This window comes from Paramisgurnus dabryanus, chromosome 9 (assembly GCF_030506205.2).
Source record: "Paramisgurnus dabryanus chromosome 9, PD_genome_1.1, whole genome shotgun sequence".
Lineage (NCBI taxonomy): Eukaryota > Metazoa > Chordata > Actinopteri > Cypriniformes > Cobitidae > Paramisgurnus > Paramisgurnus dabryanus.
This window is the reverse complement of record NC_133345.1, coordinates 41869296-41887905: the sequence shown is the minus strand read 5'-3', so window position 1 is coordinate 41887905 and position 18610 is coordinate 41869296. Positions and strand designations below refer to the sequence as shown.

Sequence of the window (18610 nt, the reverse complement as noted above, 5' to 3'; positions counted from 1 at the left end):
TAAACTTTTGCTAAATCAAAATGGTTTATTTGTATTTGCTTTTTACCTGGGTTTTATCAGGTTCGCAGTCGGGACATTTTTAATCCATAGTGTATGCATAATTAATTTCAAAGAAATAAGAAGTAAAATGTGTAAGTATTCCTCAAAATGTGCTTTGGACTAAGTCCCCCATCATCACAGCAAACGGGAGCAGACCCGAATAGGTATGTCTAGTTATTTTATTAAAAATTTCCAGCCGTCTGTAAATTTATGTTTGAAAGAAAAAAGTAAATTAATATCTTACTTACTGTTTTTGTCTTGTTTTCTAGTGAATATCTGACAATGCTTAAATGGAGATACATTTACTTGGTAAGCAAAGTGGCTTAAGATATTATGTATTGTAATGGAAAATTGTTATAAAAACGTTTTGTTTTTGCTGGGAATTCTTGTATATATTTCACAGCTATATAATTAATTATAATAACGCACTTTTTGTTGATAAACATGTTAAAAAATACATTAACACATAATAATGTGGCAACAAATCAAATGTGCATTTAAATGCAACAAGCAAAAATAAATAAATAAAGCAAATGCACGGAAAAGAAACGAGGAATAAAAGAAACACCGCGATTAAAAAAATCAGATCGCATACTTTGTAATAATTGAAATAAATTATAAAAATCAACAGGTTTATATTTAAAACAAATAAAAAATATCTGCCAGCGGGGTAAGAAAAATAAACTTAATTCTAGTTTCAACTTAATTCAATAATAAACTCAATTTAGGTTTATTTTTCTTACCCCACTGGCAGATATTTTTACTTGTTTTAAGCCTTAACCTATTACATTTTAGAATTTATTTCAGTAAACAAGACTTAAATTCTAAGCCACTTTGCTTATTAAGTAAATGTATCTCGATTTAAGAATTATTTTTTAACTCGAAAACATTAAGAAAATACTAAGTAAACGAACAAATTGGGATGTTCAAAACACTTAAATATTTTTTTTCACTCTACCCTTCATATTACAGCTGTCGAAAAACCACAGCAACGTTGACAGACCCGGAAGCCATGATACATTAGCAGTTTTTAAAATAAGTTAAATCTAGAATCCTTATTGGTTTTAGATACTTTAAAGCAATGAATGATCTTCTTTCTTTTGAATTGATTTGGTATTATGGAGGAGCTCTGTGTCTGGTTATTGAAGATGATTTGTTCTTTGCTCCTATGTTGGCTTATTTTTTTGTTATTTCCGTTACTATATATATTTTTTTCTTTGTTTTTTCTGATTTGAGGTTATGAAAATGTTTTAATTTGTAATAAAGGTTTTTTGAAAATTCTAAATTCTCTCTATCTCTCTCTCTCTCTCTCTCTCTCATGAGCGTGGATCAGATCCTGCATTAAAACATGAACTTCTGATTTGCTAGCTCAACGTTCTACCTCTGGGTTATACAATGAGAACGTATAGAGTTAAATGCCCGCTAGCCTCCACCCCAAAAGCCAGCGCCTTCGCCGGCTCCCCCTTTGGCTGCGTCTATTCCGGTATCGCTTCTCGGCCTTTTGGCTAAGATCAAGTGTAGTATCTGTTCTTATCAGTTTAATGTCTGATACGTCTCCTATCCGGGGACTATATGTTAAATGGATTTTTGACCTTCGGAAATGGAAGCGGAGCTTGCTCCTTCCACTCCATGCATCAACATGGTATTGCAGTGTTTCCATGAATGGTGCGCTCCCCATCTCGGGGATAAATAAGTCAAGTATAAAAAAAGAATTTGCTTCTTTTGTGCGTGAATGACGGTGTTTTTTCTAATCCGTGTGTTTTAAAATTGCTGTGATTTCGTTGGCTTTATTGGTTTAACGAAAAGCTTGCGTGGAAATGAACACGCTGATAAAGAAATGTTTTTGTAATGTATTTAATTAATTTCTTTACAAGTTTGCGGAGGTGATACGAGGACGAATTAAACATCCTCGACACAGCTGAAGGCGCAACAAAAGCGAACGAGACCGATTGGAATGCTAAAAACACCTGAAAACTTTTTTCACTACCCTTCATACTACAGCTGTCGAAAAACCACAGCAACGTCGACAGACCTGGAAGCATAGCTGTACTTGTTTAACTCACAACGACAACGGGAAAGTCATTGAGCCCTGTGTTTTTATTTATCCACGTTCTAAAATTGCTATGCTTTCGTTGTTTCTTGATTGCTCTGTACATTTTTTTTTGTTTCTATTCCACGTAAAGTTACTTTGTAATAACGAAACCATATATTTGAATGCGCAATTTAAATCCATTTGATTTAAATTGTTTCACATATTTCACTCTACACGGTTCAACCGGGCTGGAAACGGAATAAAAACAGGGTAGATCTCGAAGAATGTTTGGTCTCAGACGTGGCTTCGTGCGCTTTCCACCTGGTCACACACAGTAAATGAAATGTTAGTCGGACGGCCTCCGGGGGCGCCGTCGATGTGATCGGTCACAGGAAGATGCGGCCGTCTGGCCTCAAAGGGTGTCGCTCATACTTACCTGGCAGGGGAGACACCATGATCATGAAGGTGGTTCACCCAGGGCGAGGCTCAGCCATTGCACTCCGGTTGGGCTGACCCTTTGCGAATTCCCCAAATGTGGGAATCTCGACTGCAAAATTTCTGATAGTGGGGGACTGCGTTCGCGCTCTCCCCTGACCTTTGTGTTAAAAATAGATTTGCTTGTCGTTTTACGTAAAATCCAAGAGACGTCTAACCACGGCCCAAGAATACATTAGTCATCAAAAAAGCGGCTATTCAACGACTACATAACTTTTAATAGACAGCGAATAAGTGTCTAGGCTAAAACAAGGCTTAATTTGGGCTGTCAGTGAAAATCTAATAGCCGTTTGACCATTCCAAACGAATAGACTAGCCATTAAATAGAACCACAATCAAACGGCTACATGTCTAAGAGCACAAAATAATGCTTAGATGATTCTTTTACTTCCAATATAAGAGGTTCTCGGGAATGGCAATCATCCAAACTAATAAATTATAAAGGCTTTTATAAGAAAATGACAACAGTTAAACAACCTACAGATGTGGCCTTTAAAAATGCGCGTCTCTGAAAGCAGAATGCCGCGAGCACTTCCGAAATTCTGCGAGATCCCGCAGAAGGGGGAATTGGTGGGGGACGCAGGAAATAAAAAACCTGTAGAGGGCAGTCGTGTTTCAAGTAGGGCATAGCCTACTACGACAATGTGTGCTCGACTTTATGCTTTAAGCATTCTATATGATATTGAAGTAAAATGACAGGGATTCTTGGTGCATTGGCAGTACTTTGATGTCACATGCAAGCTTTTTGACAAACATTTGGTTGGCGAAGTTTTCTTTTGCCAGTTACATAAACAGTCAAATATTTTTCATAAAAATCTGACTTAAACGCGGATCATTCGTCTTATTTTTTTTTGTGTACACTTACAGTAGAAGAGACGTGATGATAACGGAGTCTTATAACAAAATAATTCGCAAAGACCTTTGAAGAAACCGAGAGCATTTGCGCAATATCATTAACTAGTTTATCTAATTGTACATTTAGTTTATCTTTGCATCTGAGCGTTTTTAATAGCTTGATTGTAATGCGCTTTTCTGCATTATTGTACTTTTTATATTATCATGTTTTCCTTTACATGGTATGAAACTCGATATAAAGTGTGCAATGATGTTGAATAAATTTGTATAATGTGTTATATTTTGTAGTAAGTAAATAAAATCATGTTGTAAGTGTAAATATTCAATTCGAGGAGTTTCTGAGGTGTTTGTCATCGGCAAAAGGCGCAGTTTCTCTGTTGCTGATTAAAACCCGTTGGCTATATGATTTTTTAAAATTAACATTTGTTCTACTTATTATTTTATTTATTTGCCTACATTTACTCAAATAATATCAATGTAAAAATAGTAAGTAAATCATAGTTCAAGTTAGGCGTAAAACGTACATTTTTTTTAAGTTGTTGTTAAATACAAATAATATTAATTTGAAGAAAGCAATTATTACAGGTTTAAAAACTTAAATATATAATTCTGACATTATCAAATATATTGATTAAAATAATCTGTAAATTAAATACTTATATTATTAAGGCGTATACATCAAATAAAATATGTACATTTTAAACAAAATATCTATTTCTAGTCATTAATTTTGGTTTGTCTAACTAAAAAAAACCACATAACTGAAATTAAAAGATTTTATTAAGTTACTTTAATCATTTATTTTAGATAGCCTACATTTACAAAGCCACTGAATCATTTTTTACAGTGTATACATTGTGATCTTACGGTATTATTAAATGCATATAAATAAAAATATGTAAAACTAAATAAAATAGATGTCATACACGGACTCCATGAAAGCATACGTTTTCTTGTTCGGTCCACGTGGGTTAAACGGTCACATAGCCTATTCTCCATAAAAATCCGACTAAAATGCGGATCATTTGATTCATTTTTTCTGTGCAATTAGAAGAGACGTGATGTATAACTGAGTCTTATAACAAACCTCTATTCGCGTAGACCTTGAAGAGACCGAGAGCATTTGCGCAATATCATTAACTAGTTTATGTAATTGTACATTTAGTTCATTTTTGCATCTGAACGTTTTTAATAGCTTGGACATGGTTGTAATGCGCTTTTCTGCATTACTGTACTTTTTATATTATCATGTTTTCCTTTACATGGTATGAAACTCGATATAAAGTGTGCAATGGTGTTGAATAAATTTGTATAATGAGTTATATTTTTGTAGTAAGTAAATTAAATCATATTGTGAGTGTAATAATTCATAAATTCGAGGAGTTTCTGAGGTGTTTTTCATCGGCAAAAGGCGCAGTTTCTCTGTTGCTGATTAAAACCTGTTGGCTATATGGGATTTTTTAAAATTAACATTTGTTCTACTTATTATTAATTTATTTTTTTGCCTACATTTACTCAAATAATATCAATGTAAAAATAGTAAGTACATCATAGTTCAAGTTAGGCGTAAAACGTACATTTTTTTAAGTTGATGTTAAATGCAAATAATATTTATTTGAAGAAAGCAATTATTACAGTTTCAAAAACGTGATGTATAACGGAGTCTTATAACAAAACTCTAATTCGCGTAGACCTTGAAGAGACCGAGAGCATTTGCGCAATATCATTAACTAATTTATCTAATTTTACATTTTTTGTGATTTGTGAATTCATGTTCTGCTTGCCCCAATTCCAAATATTCTGTTGTTTTATTATTCCCATTTTTTGTTAAACCGAGTATAACTCCCAAGCTGAACACCTACAAAACTAACCGTTTTGTCCAGTCTTAACAGTGTATGATATTCAGCTGTCTTAATTTAATTATTTTATTCCGCCGAATGGAAAAAAATCCATAGGCTATCTGAATGAATGGGATTCAGGAATAAAGTACAATAGTCTATACGTGCGTTAGTGAGACCTGTCGGCAGATCACGTTTGCCAAAACATGAAAAGAAACGCGTTTTCAAAACATATTGCGAGCAAACACAGACGTCTTCATCCGGACGGGATTACATTTCTCAGATGACCTCTGAGTTCGGCGTGAAACAGTAGGTAAAATGCTCTGAAATTTACAGATTACAGAGGTCGTCAGAGAAAAACACAGACATGGCCGATTCAGACGGGATTAAAAACACAGTGGACCTCTGAGAAGCATGATTTTCTCAAAATGATTTTTGTCGAGGGTGCCCCGCAAGCACGAGTTTGAAGCCTATGAATGAAAACGTTATTATTCGCTTTGCGTCAAACCCTGTTGCTGAAGAAGACGGACCGGAGCTCCGGCAAGGTGTGTTGTGGACCCGAGGAGGCGGAGCTGCGCTCCGGCCCAATTTAACCTATTACTTCCACTAACTGAAGTATCCTTCCTCCTTTGCTGTCTGCCTGGTATGATTTTATTGGTCATCAAGGAATAATTTTCACTTTATCTTACTTAATGGGGCGCAGCGCAAACCCGTTGGCCTGTGACATCACACTACCGCGAGATCTATTCAAAAGCATACTATAGGCCTCCTGTCTCGCGGTGCTAAGACGTCACATGCCGTCCGATCGGGCTGCGTGGCGCCGCAAGTCGTCAAACGAGTGCTGAGCATTGAGTCAAATAAGACACGCGTCAGAAAATTACAGAGGTCCGGGCGGCCATGCCCTTTTTTGCCTCAAAATGCAGACAAATAATGTTTTTAGTAAGGCATGTTTGTTAAAACTAGTTATATTTCCTATTTAAACTAAGTCCTGGCTTAAGCTTATAAAGACCCCGCAAAAACCCTGCTACAGCTCCTGAGGGGGTGCTCTCACTATTCACATGTAAATAAAATGGTTAGAAACCGGTTTTTCTGGTTCTCATTGCAGGACTGTGCGGGGGGAGGGCATTCCGTTTCCATGTGGAGACATTTAACAAACACATTTGATATACACCAAGTTCCAGATTACAACACCAAAAACACATCACGTTTGATAGCAGTGCATGTAGGCCCTACTTGTATAATGATAGAGTATTATGTTGGACACTATTTTGGATATCAAATTGTCCTTTTCTCCAGACAAATAAAACACTGATGTGCATGTCTATAGATCTTATCTAAAGAGTCATTGCTATAATTTTCACTTTTGTGTTGGGTTAATTCCCTGACCAGACCTCTGTCATTTTCTTACGCTCGTCTTATAATTTGACTCAACGCTCAGCGCTTGTGTGGCTTCTTGCTGCGCAGCGCAGACCAATCGGCATGTGACGTCTATAAGCAGAGGTGGGACAAAGTGAAGGTGGGGCACTAAACAGAAGATACAGTCTGTCAGAATATCTCTCCACAGTTAGAGATGTAAAGCAGAGACGAATCCTCACTAAATACAGACTCAGTGATCACAGTCTGGCAATAGAGAAAGGCCGACATAGACAAACATGGCTCCCAAAAGAAGAGCGAATCTGTGTCCATTGTGACAGTGGCGAGATCGAGACAGAGACACACTTTCTCCTTTACTGTGGTAAATATAAAGAGCTTAGAGAAAAACACTTTGACAAAATCTCAAAGCTCATACCAGAGTTTCATAAATCTTCAGACTCAGATCAAATGAAGATGTTACTGGGGGAAGACAGACACCCATCAGCTGCTGCTAAATTCATTTATCAGTTACACACCATCAGAAATAATCCACAGCCCTGATCTTTTACAGTACTTTTATTTTACCTCTCATGTGCCTCCATAAATGTACATTTGTATACTTCATATTTTTATATTTCAAAGTCAACTTTATATTGTAAATATCCTCTGATTCTATTTTATTTTATTTTGCAGTAGTACTTCATCCATCACCCAGCACCTTAGCTTAATTGCACCTTAATGTTTGTTAATATTGTGTTATTGTATGTTTCTTGTTTTATGTATAATGCTTTGGCAATATTGTAAGTGACACAATCATGCCACTAAAGTTCTTTAAATTGAAATTGAAATTGACAAAGTCATTGTTATGCAAGTCACAAGTAAGTCTTTGCCCTCGAGTCCCGAGTCAAGTCATGTCAAAGATGAGGCAAGTCCCAAGTCGAGTCAAAAGTCAAAGCCAACAAGTCTCAAGTCGAGTCCAAAGTCCTACCATTTTAGTTTCAAGTCATGTCAAGTTCTCTTACAACAGAAATAAAATGCATGCTGTGGACAGGTGGAGGGAGGCCCCTATACTGCATTGCATTTTCAAAAGATCAAATTGGCCATGATGCCACCATGGCTGAAAACTCGCTCCACTGTAGCACTAAGCAGGCACTGCCAAGGCTACTTGAAAGAGTGAAGGAAGAGTGCCCAGAACAAAATGGCATTCTGTCCTTCTGCCATGTCAATGTAGTGACTTAGCTGCAGTGGTATAGATCTCTTGGTGATGTCAAAGTACCGCGAGAGCGATTCCAGTTATCACGTGGCTAAATCCGCTTTGAATCGCTCTCGCGGTACTTTGCTGTCACTCGCCTGTGGGTTTTGTAGCGCCACACCACTCTGCTCCCCAGTCACTTTCGCGCCGCTATAGGGATTTCATATGCCGATCGGATCGCGCAGTTCGGCAGAAAGTCAAACACACAAATATATAGCCTAATATGTATATGCATTTCAACCCGCTAAAGTAGCAAGTGTAGCATGCTAATGGTCAGTGCTTCACTATTACTAAAAGTTTGAAATGTCACAAAACCATGCTGTTACGCATCCTCACGCTATTTTTAGCGGGTATACGGAAATCCATTACAATTCCTAGTAGACTACACCACTGCTGAGCTGTACTGGTACGGACCCAACATCCAAACCAACGTGGGACTGCAGTGATTGGATGTCGTGCAGGCAGCGCGCGTGCTCTCTGCATGCAGGTGGTGCACATTTTTTTCATAGATGCAGACACACAGAGACCGGCGCGGCCGTGTGCATTTTTTGTGTAATGGGTAGGTTGCTTCACTGCTGATTCTTGCCATACCTCCGTTGCCTAATGCGCACGCATACGGTGCCATGTCAACATGGTGTACAAACAGTTAAAGGGTCTATTAAGTAAGATGAAGTCAAAATGAAACCGAGATGACCAATAAAATCAAACCAGGCAGACAGAGGTGCAACACAGAGGTCAGATGCGCAGTTAGTGGAAGTGCAAGAGAGATGTAAGTAATCAAACGCTGACTATTATACAGCAGTTTATTGACGAGAAATATGAAACCGTAGTGACTGTCAAGGTTACAGGACAAGAAACATTAATGCCGCTGAGCACTTGGGTGTCCAAATTTAATGCGCTGCTTTCTCTCCCTCCAGTAATTCACTTTCCGTTATTCAGCATGTTTATTAACAACATTCCACGCCACCCTTTAATTCTTGAAGATATGTTTTTAACTGTATAATGATTAGATTCCCTGTGTTGCACTGGACTTCTGCTAAGCTTGAACTTGAAAACGCGATGCATCACGTGCGCGGTACAACGCTTCATCCACCCGTAGCGCGCGTGCACGGAGTTTAAATGTTCATATTTTGGCTTGAACATTTTATTGCATTCAGTCTTAAAGCCTATTAAACAGTACCTGTTGAAGTCATTAAAGTTAAATAAATAACAAAAGAAGAGAAAGTGTGCAGCAGTGTGCCCAGGATGGTAAAATAATTATTACAATGTATTCCTATGACCAACACAAGTCTTCTGCATACTGACATGGTTTGAAATCTATAGGTATTTGATTCTTTGGTTTTCTGATGTATTAAAATTCATATATGTAGAGCAGGGAAATAAGAAGCTTTTTTTCCTGGGGTGCATGCCCTGGAAAATACTTATATGGACCTCGGTATTTAAAAAATCATGCAATGCGGCGTGTTTGTCTTTACAGTTATGAAATTTATTATTTTAAACACACATTTCACAAAGTATATATTGTAAGTGTAAATATTCATAAACTCAACACTTCGGAGGCGTTTTTCTAAAGAATAATGTTTAAACTTTATTGGTGGTGGTTGAGAATAATTCCTCTTTCCATATGTAACGCATTTTAGCGCAATATAAATGTATCATATTGTTACTCTTAATATATAAGAATACTAATATATTTTTTACAACATTTATAACATATATATATATTTATATATATAAAGATGCTTAGTACAATAGCTTTGCTTCATATAAGTTTCTGTAATAAATCTTTAAATCAATCACAAAACGTGTTGACAGTGGCAAATAAAATGCTTGTTAATTAAAACAAGGCAGAAAGGTGTATAAAACAGCTTTAATTAACAATATCTGAATTGGCTCTTTGCACACTTCTAATTTTCTCATGTCATAATTTATAATTATTAATTAGATTTAATATAAATAAGTTTTGAAAAGTGTTGAATGCGAACGTGTAAGATACATGTTATAAAATTGATTATTTTACACACACATTTCACAAAGTACATATTGTAAATATTCATAAACTCAACATTTCGGAGGTGTTTTTCGTCCGCAAAAGGCACAGTTTCTCTGTTCGCGTCAATTATTTTGGTTTGACCAACTAAAAAAACACAGAAGTGACATTAAGACATTTTATTAAGTTACTTTAATAAATTATTTTAGTGATATTCTATTTTACAATAATATTTTTTACAATTATGAATTACGTAGAAACACTGACTGCATATGCGCAAGAAAGGTAGCCTATTATTAAAGATTTTATAAATATAAATATGTAAAAACGAAATAAAAAAGATATCATATGCCAACTGTACAGCCCGGGTTTAAACGCCTTTTTTCTAAAGAATAATTTGTAAACTTTATTGGTGGTGGTTGAGAAGAATTCCTCTTTCCATATGTGAAGCATTTTAGCGCAGTATAAATGTATCATATTGTTATTCTTAAAATATAAGAATACTACTATATTTTTTACAACATTTTTAACTTTAAAACATTTCTTTTTTTATACCACATTAATCTCTTTAAAATATTGATACTTTTAGAAAAACTGACAATTATAAATATTATGAACAAACAATGAAACGGTGTCAAAATTCGACAACACAAATAATTAAGATATTCATTGTAAATAGAGTCGCGTTTATTAGGCTCACACTAAATTCTCTGTTGCACTTCCTATAAGTTCGCATTGCACGTATCTTAATAGTTGTATGCGCTGTTATGCTGGCAAGAATGGGTTGACATATCACTTTGCTGTTTTAATACAGTAGCAATGTAAAATATTCAGCAATGCCCTTATTAACTTCTGGAAACAACGCAATGCAATGTTTTTATGCGCCACCTGGTGGATATTCTGTGAAGCGAAACACATTAAGGGAAAATGGAAAGTAGCCCCCCCGAAAGCACTTGCAGAATGCTGCGAGACTCTGCGAGACGAATTGGCGAATGCCGCGGGAGAAAACGCGCATTTTTAAAGGCCACATCTGTAGACAGCGTTGGGCAATACAAAATGCTAATAAATACAAGACAAATTGAAATATTGTACATGCATGTACATTAAACAAGCCAACAAATCTGCCAATGGGCTACGACAATTTTTCTTGAATTAAGTGTTTATATCTAGATTTGTTTCTTACCCCTTTGGCAGATTTATTTGCTTGTTTTAAGCCCAAATTCTGAGTTTTTTCTCCCTAAAGGCTAGGTTTATTTTCTTAGGGCATTTTGCTCATCAAAAAATGCATCTTATTTTAAGACTTTCTAGATACTTGTATAGTTAAAACAGTTCGAAATAACAAGTAAGAAATGATTTTTTGCAATGTATTCATTCATTCGCTACCCTTCATACAGCTGTCAAAAAACCACAGCAACGTCGACAGACCTGGAAGCGTAGCTGTATTTGTTTAACTCACAAAGACAACGGGTAAAGTATTTTCTTGATTACCTAAATGACTTGCTGTAGGAAAATAAGTTTAGGTTTAAGGGGGGAAATACAGTTTAAAGGGATATTTCAATTTATGATGATAATTCTGTCATCATTTACTCATGCATACAGGCTTACAACAACACGAGGATTAGTTTTTTTCTGAGTAACACAAAAGAAGGTATTTTGAGGAATGATGGTAAACCCACAGCAGATAGTCACCATTGACTTCCATAGTAGGAATAAAAAAATATGATGGAATTTAATAGGTACCATCAACCGTGTGCTAACCATCACTTTGCAAAATATTTTCTTCATCATTTATCACGATACTTCCAAAATATTTTTTCCTACTAAGTCAATATTTCATTATTTGCTTTACAAGCTTAAAAATGATGGTGACAGGATTCCATGGTAATCACAAACAGGTAAACAAGTAAAATAATCACTATTTACTTTTAAAAGCATTTTGAAAATTGCTTGCTTATGCTGGGAGTAAAGGTATTTCATGCAAAAGGTATTTCCTCTTTAAAAGGTAATGTATGCTTCTTTTAAAGCTGACACATTTGCCACATTAAAATAACAGAAATGTGTACTGTTTAAACTTTTTGGAGCCGGTGTGTCTGTGTTCTTGGGGCACACATCTACATGTAAAAGCAGAATTGCTTATTATTCTTCTCTATTTCTTGTATAGGTCAATTATGAGTGAAGAACCGTTCACCAAATGAAGACCGCAGCCAGGTGACGGGATCCTGTGGTAATCACAAACAGGTAAACCAGTAAAATAATCATCATTTAATGTTAAAATAATTTTGAAAATTGAAGTTCTGTGTGTTCTTATTGTACTTTATTTATTTCTGCAGGTAAGCACCATACCGTAAGCTTCATTCCCTTTATAACAGGTAAGGTTCATACTGTTTTATTCTTTTGTACTGTTTTATTCGTACTGTTTTAAATCATTCAGTAAATGCAAAGTTAAACTGATGTGTTTTTAATCTAGATTTAAAAGTGTCTACTGTTGAAGCACATCTGATCTCTTCTGAAAGCTGATAATAACTGAATGCTGAGGCACCTTGTTTTGAGTGAACCCTTGTTTTTTCTAAATGACCTGATCCTATTGATCCGAGTAATCGGTTTCATATTCGATTAGCATATCTGTCATGTATTGTAGCCATGAAGTGGTTTTTAAACAAGAAACAGTACTTTTTAAATCCATTGACCATTGCAATAATCGGCCCTGCTGGTGATGAAAGCATGAACAAGTTTCTCTAAGTCCTGTCTTGAGACAAAACCTCTAATTCTGGCAATATTTCTGAGATGGTAGTAAAAGCAGAATTCCTTATTATTTTTCTCTATCTCAGGCTCTACGGCATATATGTCATGATTTTATTTGTCTATTTATATGTCTATTTACAAGGACTGCCTTGGCCAAATGTTATTGTTAATTAATATTGAAGCAGTTATTTAACATAGGTCCTTTGAGTAGTGATTTGTGTAATGATCCATATATCTATTTTTATGTATATTTTTAACTTAGGAATGTGATTTTAAAGCTCATATTTGTTATTGTATGACACCTCTCATGTTATGAAAGTAAAAAATAAATGTATTTTCTGATGTCTTGCATTTCTGTTTTTAAACTGTTAATCCTTATCAAGTGCTATACATTAGAAAGTGGATATAGAGTGAAATGCACACGGTGAATAATGAACGCAGACCTTCAGTGCCGGACCTCTGACCCGCTAACCTCCATCCCGACAGCCAGCGCCTTCTCCGGATGCCATTGCGGTATCGCTTCTCGGCTTTTTGGGTAAGATCGAGTGGACACCGGGGACTACACGTTTAAATGGATTTTTGACCTTCGGCTATGGAAGCGAGGCTTGTTCCGTCCACTCCGTGCATCGACTCTGGCGCTTTCCGGGGACAAATAAGGTGAGTTTAAAATCAGAGTTTGCTTCTTTAGTGCGTGGTTGCCAGTTTGTTTGCCAGTCCGTGGTCCATAATACGTTCCGCGTTCGTGGTCTCTCCATCGCTCAGTACCTTTCTGTGTTTCTATTTTACGTAAAGCTAACACCAAAACGATTGTGGAAGGCGCTATATAGATTGTTCTCAAAGAAAAAAAACGAGAAACAAACCCATGTGAATATGGGTCAAATTATCTAGGCGGAGCACTTCGTTCAAAGAAAAACGCAACAGAATTGTTTGCGTTGAACAAAGACAATGGTGCCTGCAGACATCGAATGTGTATTGTGGATAAAAAATGGCCAGTGGGGTGGGACAATTTTTCTTGAATTAAGTGTTTATGGGAAAAGTTCACGAATTTTTTCTTACCCTGTAGTCAGATTTATTTGCTTGTTTTAAGCATAAAATAACAGGAGAAGAAATTGTGTAGGGGGAGCAGAGGGTTTTTTTTCGTTCAAAGAAAAGCAGCGTGGCACGAATGAATGTTTGGCTGAAATGCTATCGTAATTTCCCCCTTAATTTTCCTTACAAACATGAAACCAGAGAGAAGGGTCAGTTGGCATCGAATTGCACCTTGTATTCGGTGATTGATTGAGGAAAAATATGCGTATGTGTATATATATACTTGTTTTGTTGAACAGAGACAATGGCCGCGTGCTCCAGCGTCACCTATATGCCTATTTCACAAAATGGCGGCTTTGACCGGAAGTAGGGAAAACATCGTTCAGGTTGCACCACTACGATGGCCACTCAATATAGTATGGACTGACAGCTGCTTTGTTTTCTCCTACACATGAATTTACTTGTAAAAATAACAATAACAGATATTGTCGATTGGTGTTATATTATTTTTTTAGCATTTCGTATTATCAAAATATATCATATGTTAGACAGCTTATCAATTTTAAATAAAATAACGAGACATACATAACTATTCGTGTCTGCTCCCGTTTATTGTAATGAGTGTGCACATTTGGAGAAATACTTAGACATTTTACTTCTTATTTCTTTAGACTGAATAATTATTTCTTATTAATTCCAAAGTATGCGACCCGATGATCTAATCGTGGTGTATGTGCTATTCCTCGTTTGTTTGCCTGCATCCATTGCTTTACGGCTTGCTTGTTGCGTTTAAATGCACATTTGATTTCTTTACCAGCATTGGATTTAGACCATTCAATGAGAAGAGTTAACAGCGTTTATTATGATTGATAAGCCCTCAACGGAGAATGAGGTCGGCATACATTAAAAGCCTTATTTTGTTTTTATCGTGTGCCTTCCAAAATGTATGCGACGAAACTTAAATCACGCAAAATATGAATGGTAACTAGACGTGCTTGTTGTGTGCAAGGAGTGCATTTATTTGTAAACTTTTGCTAAATCAAAATGGTTTATTTGTATTTGCTTTTTACCTGGGTTTTATCAGGTTCGCAGTCGGGACATTTTTAATCCATAGTGTATGCATAATTAATTTCAAAGAAATAAGAAGTAAAATGTGTAAGTATTCCTCAAAATGTGCTTTGGACTAAGTCCCCCATCATCACAGCAAACGGGAGCAGACCCGAATAGGTATGTCTAGTTATTTTATTAAAAATTTCCAGCCGTCTGTAAATTTATGTTTGAAAGAAAAAAGTAAATTAATATCTTACTTACTGTTTTTGTCTTGTTTTCTAGTGAATATCTGACAATGCTTAAATGGAGATACATTTACTTGGTAAGCAAAGTGGCTTAAGATATTATGTATTGTAATAGAAAATTGTTATAAAAACGTTTTGTTTTTGCTGGGAATTGTTGTATATATTTCACAGCTATATAATTAATTATAATAACGCACTTTTTGTTGATAAACATGTTAAAAAATACATTAACACATAATAATGTGGCAACAAATCAAATGTGCATTTAAATGCAACAAGCAAAAATAAATAAATAAAGCAAATGCACGGAAAAGAAACGAGGAATAAAAGAAACACCGCGATTAAAAAAATCAGATCGCATACTTTGTAATAATTGAAATAAATTATAAAAATCAACAGGTTTATATTTAAAACAAATAAAAAATATCTGCCAGCGGGGTAAGAAAAATAAACTTAATTCTAGTTTCAACTTAATTCAATAATAAACTCAATTTAGGTTTATTTTTCTTACCCCACTGGCAGATATTTTTACTTGTTTTAAGCCTTAACCTATTACATTTTAGAATTTATTTCAGTAAACAAGACTTAAATTCTAAGCCACTTTGCTTATTAAGTAAATGTATCTCGATTTAAGAATTATTTTTTAACTCGAAAACATTAAGAAAATACTAAGTAAACGAACAAATTGGGATGTTCAAAACACTTAAATATTTTTTTTCACTCTACCCTTCATATTACAGCTGTCGAAAAACCACAGCAACGTTGACAGACCCGGAAGCCATGATACATTAGCAGTTTTTAAAATAAGTTAAATCTAGAATCCTTATTGGTTTTAGATACTTTAAAGCAATGAATGATCTTCTTTCTTTTGAATTGATTTGGTATTATGGAGGAGCTCTGTGTCTGGTTATTGAAGATGATTTGTTCTTTGCTCCTATGTTGGCTTATTTTTTTGTTATTTCCGTTACTATATATATTTTTTTCTTTGTTTTTTCTGATTTGAGGTTATGAAAATGTTTTAATTTGTAATAAAGGTTTTTTGAAAATTCTAAATTCTCTCTATCTCTCTCTCTCTCTCTCTCTCTCTCATGAGCGTGGATCAGATCCTGCATTAAAACATGAACTTCTGATTTGCTAGCTCAACGTTCTACCTCTGGGTTATACAATGAGAACGTATAGAGTTAAATGCCCGCTAGCCTCCACCCCAAAAGCCAGCGCCTTCGCCGGCTCCCCCTTTGGCTGCGTCTATTCCGGTATCGCTTCTCGGCCTTTTGGCTAAGATCAAGTGTAGTATCTGTTCTTATCAGTTTAATGTCTGATACGTCTCCTATCCGGGGACTATATGTTAAATGGATTTTTGACCTTCGGAAATGGAAGCGGAGCTTGCTCCTTCCACTCCATGCATCAACATGGTATTGCAGTGTTTCCATGAATGGTGCGCTCCCCATCTCGGGGATAAATAAGTCAAGTATAAAAAAAAGAATTTGCTTCTTTTGTGCGTGAATGACAGTGTTTTTTCTAATCCGTGTGTTTTAAAATTGCTGTGATTTCGTTGGCTTTATTGGTTTAACGAAAAGCTTGCGTGGAAATGAACACGCTGATAAAGAAATGTTTTTGTAATGTATTTAATTAATTTCTTTACAAGTTTGCGGAGGTGATATGAGGACGAATTAAACATCCTCGACACAGCTGGAGGCGCAACAAAAGCGAACGAGACCGATTGGAATGTTAAAAACACCTGAAAACTTTTTTCACTACCCTTCATACTACAGCTGTCGAAAAACCACAGCAACGTCGACAGACCTGGAAGCATAGCTGTACTTGTTTAACTCACAACGACAACGGGTAAGTCATTGAGCCCTGTGTTTTTATTTATCCACGTTCTAAAATTGCTATGCTTTCATTCCCAGCAAGCAATAGCCGTCATTTCAACGTCTCGTTTCAGTATAGACCCGATATAGCCGGGCTGTGCCTAGCCCGCTTCTAGCTCAAATAAACTTTAATTTGGTTACATGTGGTTTTTGACAAAATTATTTGTGAGATGTTTGCTATTTAATCATGTAAGCAAAGTTAACAGCGATTACAAGGTATTTCGTTTCATTTCTTTAAAGTGTTTTATGCATCGTCTCTACGTAGTCACAATTTAGCTCATAAATAGACCGACTACGGATAAACCACGTTTAGCCCAGAAATAACCATAAATTTAATTACATGTTTTTTTGCCAAAAATGATTTGTGAGATGTATGATATTTCATCATGTAAACAAAGTTCAAAGCGATTAAGGTATTTTGTTTCCTTTCTTTAAAGTGTTGTATGAATCGTCTGTACTTAGCCACTATTTAGCTCACGAATAGACCGACTACGAATAACCCACGTTTAGCCCAGAAATAGCCATTAATTTAATTACATCTTGTTTTACAAAATGATTTGTGAGATGTATGATATTTCCTCATGTAAGCAAAGTTAACAGCGATTACGATTGTGGCAGGGTAGTTAGATCCTCCCTGTAGTGACGTCAGATTATTGACAGCCTATGGTTCGCTAGGGAAGGGTGGATAAAAGGCTGCTTGGTGCCGACCGGAGGTGCGTCATCTGTTCTGTGCCTGCGCTCTTCCTGTTATTGGCATTCGATGGAGGTCTGTGTATAATACATAGCCGTGCGGATCTTTTAGCACCGCTTGTGTCGCTTGTGGGGCTTTGTGTACACTAAGGAGGTAAGCATTTTTTAGCATTTGGCTTTGTCGTTTAATACCGGCTTATATTGTTAACGCTAGCGCTTTGTGTTGGTTATAGCTTATTGCAAAGCAGCCGTTACGTTCGCCTAGTCCCAGGTACGTAAGACATCTAGTGCATTGCCAGAAGTTTAAGTTGGTGTGGTGTGGGGATCAGCTATGTTTATCTCTGCTGCAGCCTTCCCATGTGTCTACCACTGGTGTTGGCGCAGCGTTTAGCGGCGTAGTCTAATACATACTGCCTGGCATTATCCCTTTGATCTCTCGCGGATATTGATGTCAGCTCTGCTAGTTGGTGTGGTGAACTGCTGTGTTACCCGGTATGTGTATTATATTTGATTTGTCGTTTATATACTTTAAATGGATGTATTAATCATGCGTGTTATCTGTTAGGGTTAAGACTGTGCGTGCTGCATTCCTTACTACTACTACATCCTGAAGCACGCTGCTGTTTTGTTCCTGCTGGAATTTGTTTTCTTTTCTTTCTTTTCTATATATTTCTGATTGTTGTTTATTATTTGATTTGTTCTGAATGATCTGGCGCGTCTGTTAAAGCCTGCTCCTGTTGTGGCTGTATCTAAAAACATTCTTCCCGCACGTCTTGTGGGGACATAATCACGCGCCTAAAGGACGTGTTCATTCAGATTTGTTTCGTTTCTTATTTTTCTTTATTATTCCCATTCAACTCAGTGCTCTGAGATTTTCTTTTGGGATTTGTTACTTTAAGTTTCTTAGGATTTTCTCTCTTTGAGGTTATTATTTAGCTGTCAACTTATTATTTTTTTTTGTTCATCTATCCTCATCTATTTACTTTGGGTAAATAGTAAATTAACATTTACTTTCTATTGATATTTGTTTGTTTTGTATTATAATTGCAGGAGCTGTGTGTCCGACGGCAGTGAGACTTTCCCTCTGTCTTGGTTATAATTTTTCCGAGTCACCGTGTGCTGTGTTTGC

The 18610-nt window shown here is 36.0% G+C and overlaps 3 non-coding genes across 3 annotated transcripts; all 3 read left to right on the top strand.

The window, feature by feature from the left end:
• Positions 1-1524: 1524 nt before the first annotated feature.
• LOC135752738 (U2 spliceosomal RNA) lies at positions 1525-1715 on the top strand. The gene has a single exon (XR_010533266.1). It is a non-coding gene; the product is annotated as a U2 spliceosomal RNA (small nuclear RNA).
• Positions 1716-2499: 784 nt separating this feature from the next.
• LOC135752805 (U1 spliceosomal RNA) lies at positions 2500-2664 on the top strand. Its single transcript, XR_010533326.1, has one exon. It is a non-coding gene; the product is annotated as a U1 spliceosomal RNA (small nuclear RNA).
• Positions 2665-16175: 13511 nt separating this feature from the next.
• LOC135752737 (U2 spliceosomal RNA) lies at positions 16176-16366 on the top strand. The gene has a single exon (XR_010533265.1). It is a non-coding gene; the product is annotated as a U2 spliceosomal RNA (small nuclear RNA).
• Positions 16367-18610: the final 2244 nt, after the last annotated feature.